The sequence below is a fragment of the Octodon degus genome, unplaced genomic scaffold (genome assembly GCF_000260255.1).
Source record: "Octodon degus isolate 3935 unplaced genomic scaffold, OctDeg1.0 scaffold00139, whole genome shotgun sequence".
Lineage (NCBI taxonomy): Eukaryota > Metazoa > Chordata > Mammalia > Rodentia > Octodontidae > Octodon > Octodon degus.
In genome coordinates, this window is record NW_004524715.1 from 73,482 (window position 1) to 80,015 (window position 6,534).

Sequence of the window (6,534 nt, forward strand, 5' to 3'; positions counted from 1 at the left end):
TAATAAATAAATAAATAAAATAAGACTTTTATGCATCTTCCTATGTTGAATCCCCCAGCAATGCCTGTGTTTTTCTCCTTCAGCACAACCTCCCACTCACACAGTGCACTGCCCCTATTAAAATTCTTCAGACTAGCCCTAATCTACTCCCATAGTTCTTTGCTTTGTAATTAGGATATTGTGTTGTGATAAGGCCCTTTTAAATATCCTGTAGCCCAAGTATGTGTAAATTGTCTCTGTGCTTTTTATAGCTATGTTACCATGTCATATTTTTTTTTTTTTTTTTTTTTTTTGCGGAACCAGGGATTGAACTCAGGCCCTTGCGCCTGCCAGAGAAGTGCTTATTCCACTGAGCCATCTCCCCGGCCCCTCATTTGTTAATATGTAACTCCTCACTATAGGTTGTGTCATGCCAGTATATGTTTATCACAGTTAGTCTTGAATTTTTAGTAGCTATTATCATGTGTCATACATAGTAGTTTCTCAGTAAATAGTGAAGAAATAAAATGCATGTGTGGATAACGTGGGCCACTGTTTGTATCCTTGGTTAAAACTTTGCTGCTTCTATTTTCGTAGACTTGTACTTTGGAACAAGGCCTACCACACAGAGGCGTCATTAAAAAAGCAACAAAAGTTTCGTGGGGGCCAGCAGTATAGTTCAGCAGCACAGTGCCTGCCTGGCAAGTGCAAGGTCATGAGTTCAATTCCTGATACAAAAAAAGTTTAGTGAGAGCATATTATTGGACTAAGAATATTGCAAGTAAAAACTAATACTTTTGAATAACAAAACCATTTTGCAGACATAAAGTTATCTCTTCATGCCAATTTAATATCATGAAATATCCCTAACCTATGAATATGGTTTTTGCTTTGCTTTGTGTTACTAAGCAGTAGAACCCAGGAGCTTGCACGTGGCAGGCAGATGCTCTGCTTATCTATGCCTCCCGCCCCAAACTGGATAGTTGAGTTTTAGAACCACCGTGTTTCTTCTCCTGGCAAGCATTCCTGTGCAGCTCACCTTGTAGGATGCCTGTAGGTCTTAGGTACGTGGTATTCCAAGGTGCTTTTACTTGACTTTTTCCCATTTGTTGATTAGCAACCCATATCGTCTTTATTAAATAAATTGCTTCTCTAGAACTACAATGTTCATAAACCAGACTGCTGAGTATCTAAGGTCTGCAGTGAGTTACAAGGCAGACAGCAAGGTCAGGCTGTGTCAGAACATAATGATCTGTGAGCTGTTGGGTGAAGGTACCCTGGTGTTCCAGGCCTAGTTCTGTGTTACCAGTACTCACAGGGTCGGCTTGGTGGCAGTGCATGGAAAGGAGGTTTTGTTCATAGAATGTTCCTGTTTATTTGGGCTGTACCTTCTATCATCAGTTTATTATGCATGATGAATATAATCTGAGAGTTGGGAAACAGGGGTTGCAGATAATTTACTGTCCTGTGCTTTTCTGTAATGAAATTAAGGAAACTTTGTACAGTGGTACCCCGGTTCATGAACTTAACTTATTCTAAGATTTTGGAAAATATAGACACATTTGTGTCTGTATATGAAAGATGGCTGTGGTTGTGTTTGTCACCTAAAGCAGAGTTTGCAACTAAAAACAAAAGTTTGCCAAATGCTTCTTTTTTGTGAACCAAATTGTTTGCAAACAAAAGTATTTATGAACTGAGGTATCACTGTATTTATTGGAACTGTGAAATGGGTTTCCATGTAAAAGTAAATGCAGAGAAAAGTATTGAGAAGTTCCCAGACTTGTCTTTGCTGAGTACTTGATGAATATGCTTATTTAAAATTTGTATTTATAAGAATAGGCATAGATATTATTTTTGAACATTTTTTGAGAAACCAATGCTCCTTGTGTTTTGCAGGTAGTAACTGAATGCTGTCATAAAAGAGACTTTTATCCAAATTCATACTACTAAACTTATACAACAGTATTATAGAGGAAGAATTAATGCTTAATTTTTTGACTGATTTTTCATTGCTTATATCTGGTAATCTGGACAAATACTTTGAAGATAGCATTGTGCACTAAAACAACTATTATTGTTTTCCTATTGTCTTGTTTTGAAATTCTGTATCATTTTTATGTTTTTAATTTTTAAATTCTTTTTAAAATCAAAAAAGAACTGTGAAGAATATTATATAGAAACATATAGAAGGAAATCTTTAGAAGATAATAAGAACAATAAGTGAATCTAGTATATTATTGATGGTTGTTCTCCACCCCCAAATCGCCTAGAGCTAGTGTTTAATTTAATTAATCATGTTTTCAGGCTATGCTAAGCTTATAAGCTACCTAAGTGTTTTTATTTCTCATGATAGTGTATCTCTTAGTCATTCTGTTCTGTATTGAGGAAAAGTCACTTAATTTCTCTGAAACTAATATATGAAGTAGGGAATGTTAATACTTATGAGAATTTTATGAGGATTGAATGAATTGAATTATAATTACATATATCTGCTGGTGTATAAATTATTCATATTTAAATTTTTATATAAATAAGCTATATACAAATTAGTTTCATACATATGTACACATAGATAAATATAAAGTCTACCCTTATTCATACCTTATAGTTAAGTGATAAGTGTTCATTTATAAAGAGTTTTTTCTGTCTTTTTTCTCCTAAGACATTCAGTGAATTTTCTAAGACCATCACTTGTCAGTGTGCATAAATTAGCATTTAATACTCCTTCCTTCCTTCCTTCCTTCCTTCCTTCCTTCCTTCCTTCCTTCCTTCCTTCCTTCCTTCTTTTCCTTCCTTCTTTCCTTCCTTCCTTCTTTCATTCCTTTCTTCCTTCCTTCTTTCTTCCCTCCTTCCTTAACCTTCCTAATCAAGTAATCATGAATGCTTATCTATGCAGATATAATATGTTAACAATATATTTATTAAATGTCATGGAGGTTATGAGCCAGGAAACTATCTCAAACATAGCATTGTCACTTCAGGAATGGACCTAGCCTCAGACACAGGTTGTCCACTGAAAAGAAACCTAATTCCTTTTTCTTCCCATAGACGTTTTTGATGTAGTTAATTTTTTTCCTGTTACAGTTATTAGTTTCCATTGATTTGTATGGAAAAGGGATATTTCGTACAAAGTGATGTTTTGTCTCCTACTAGTTTAATGTTTTCTTTATATCATTTCCCTAGTGGAAGGAACTTTTTTCTTTTTCTTTCTTTCTTTCTTTCTTTTTTTTTTTTTTGACATTTGATTCTTTTATTTACACATGCAATGTAATGTTTAGGCATGCTGCTTGGGAAGCTGTTTTTAAAAAATTTGTTGGCCATTTTTCAGAATATCCTTTTGGTTTTAAATGCTGGTCAGGAAAAACAAATGATGAAAAATGTGTGAATAATCTTCTATTACAGAAATGAAAAACTGATTTGCATCTAAAAGTGCAAGAGGTGAAGTGATTTAACCCTTTCACCAGACGATATGGCAATATAATAATATATTGCTTCAGTTGTTGGAGAAGGCTGTGATGTATTTTTATATTGACATAGAAAATTATAACTTATATTGAATTAGTATCCATAATCACTCTCTCTATATATATGCACACATACAAACCAGTTATAAAAAGATACACTGGTTTAGAATTTACAAGTGAAAACCTTACAAGATACAGAGAAACAAGTAATATGCTTAGGTGCCAGATTTTGATTTCTACTTTTAAAATACTGGCCTGCAAAAGGAACACACTCCAATTCCATTAACAGCAGGAACATTTTTTCAACTGACTGGCTTCATGTGACTTAAGTATGTTAAATATGCAGACTACACTGATTCGGTCATTGTGGCTGCTTGTTAGCAAGATAAATTTTGGTGAACCGGTTAAAAGGCAGATGAGCTATCACAATAAAACAAAGAACAAAAACATCCCCCCAAACTCCCAAACCACAGTCATATACACTCCAAATATTCTGGTGTTTCACCTGTAGGAAGAATCATTTCAAACAAACAAGACTTTAACAGAACATATGGCTTTACATTAACTTCAATTTATCAACAAAGTCTCTACCCATAGACATACATTTTGATCCATTTTAAACAATACAGGAAACAATTACCAATCAAAACTGGTTATGAAAAGAACACCAAATACTTCTTATCCAAAATCACCTTTGTAAGTTAGAACAACCAAAATAACACTTACAGGGCACTTCAATTCTACAACTCCTTGCTAACTTGGAGGAAAAATGAATTCAGAATTTTGTACTAGGTGAAAAAATGTATGAAAACTGCCTAATATTTTGGTCACACTAATAATTGTCAAGTAGTTATGTTTCAAATACAATAGATCTGTGTATTTACTTTTATAAAACTGTTCTTACAGCCATTTTACCTACAGTATTACTGTTATTACATGGATGGCAAGATCTTATTTCACAGGATAATCATTATTTAGAACAATACAATATAAACATACATAAAAATTCTTGGTATTTGTCAGTGTGCAATATCTTTTCATTTCTGAATTTCTCTATACAATGTCTTAGAATTTAGAATATAAAGGTTGCTGGTCCTGATCCCTTGCAGAGTGAGTGCGGCAGTGATAGCTTGGTGGCTACAGATGGCCCTCCCGAGGCCTGGGTGGTGGTGGTCTGCAATCTTTAGCCTGCAGCAGCAGATGTCACTCATTGTACAGGGTCATTCACTGACATGTCGCCTGGCACACTTATCTGGTCAGTCCTCTGCTCTGGACTACCGCTAGGGGTCCGGGGGACCATGGACTTTGCCTCTGCTGGATCAGGGCTCTCCTCTACTTCTTTACAAGCAGCATCTTGAGAGGTAGACAGTTTTCCTGCCTCACTTTTAAAGACAGTAGTCTCTGTCTTGGCATCTACAGTGAGGCTGAGTGTTTCCTTCAAGCCACCGTTCATCGCTGTCTCAGTTACCTTGTCTGTACTTTATACATTCTCCTCTCCATTGCAGCTGGCTTCCATGGCCACACTGCCTGGTGCTTCTGGCTGTGCGGCCAGGGCAGCAACACTGGGAGTCAGAGGGTCTATGGCTTCAGGGCTAGTTTCCATTTCCACTGGAGAATTACTCCTTAATGAATCTTTTGTGCGCAGAGATGATGTGAACTCTGAAAAAGAAGCCCAACCTGTCTCTTTAGTTGGTGATGGCTCCTCTGTGCTCCATACCTTAGACCTCACTGAGTCTAACGGAGTGCCGTGGGTGGTCTCCTTTGGAACATCGAAGTTGGCTGACCAAGTGGGTGGTTCACTAAGATCTACCTCCATCTTACCTTCTGTGTTGGCACTACTAGATTCAAACAAATCTTGTTTTGCTTTATCCTCTTCTTTCAGAATCTGTACTTTCTTCACTGTCTGTGCCCACCAAGCTGGATCTTCTTTGGGATTCTGGTTTAAATACAATACGCTTTTCCTCCCAGATGTCCTCCTCATTAGAGCCACCAACATCAAACTGCTGTATTCTTTCCATATAACATGCTTCAAACAAGGTGCTATTTCTACTTTCGTTTGTATTGAGAGTAAAGCTGATGTCTGATACCCAATCAAAAGAAACACTGCCAATGTCATCTTGGTCTGCAAACTTCTTGTTGTTGAAGGCAACCTGGTCAATGAAATTGGATGTTATTTGTTGCATCTGATAATCAGAAAAGGCTTGCTGCAAAGAGGAATCCTGTGGGAGACCCATTTCTCTAAAGTCAATTTCAGCATCACTGGATGAATGAATATAGCAGGTTGTAACTAGATTTACTATATTCCTCTTGTTTGTTTCTCCTAAGGAGCTTGTGTAGAATGTCTCCCATCACTGCCTGACTTAGTCCGGAAGATCTTTGATAAGCTGCTGTACTGATACACTGTTGGGCCCCTTGTCCACACTGTGCCCAATACAGTTAGCTATTCTTGTCAGGTGTCCCGTGTACCCACACCATCTGCCTTCTTCAGCTCTTTCAAACCAAGGTTAAAAATTAAATGTTTTCTTTTTTGTGACTCCTTACCCATTACAAGATATCTTGGTGATTGTTGTCTTCCAATTACCACACTGGCAGATTAGCAGGCATAAAGTGGGGTGTGGTTTAAAATAAGTTCTCCTGAAGGTGCCCACGACCTGCTGCTAGTTGCGCTCAGGCAGGAGATGCACTCACCAACACCATCAGCGCCCAAAATGGTGGATGTATCAAGCATGCCTTGAGATCTCCTGCCTTGTTTTCTTTTTAAATTTAATAGTTCCAATTTTCTTCTTTGCATTATGTAGTTCTAGCAGTTCATTTATTTATATGTGCATATGTTTTGAAAACACTAATATGAATGCTTCAATATGAAGGATGTATGTGGAATGCTGGTTCGTATTAACTGAGTACCAAGTAGGCATAGAAAAATTATAGGCTTTTAGTTATTTTTGAGACAGGAGTGATCTTTTCTGTAACCTTTATTAAAAGGAATGTAGTGGATCTATCTGACCTTAATCCCAGTTTTGTTAATGAATTTCAATTTTATGTAGTAATTTTTTGAAGAACTGTTTGGGTGTGTCTGGCTTTCTTGCTTTAA

At 36.7% G+C, this 6,534-nt stretch overlaps 1 pseudogene; it reads right to left on the minus strand.

Moving 5' to 3' along the window:
• Window positions 1–4,650: 4,650 nt before the first annotated feature.
• Window positions 4,651–6,171, minus strand: LOC101571679 (annotated as a pseudogene).
• Between the last annotated feature and the right edge of the window lie 363 nt (window positions 6,172–6,534).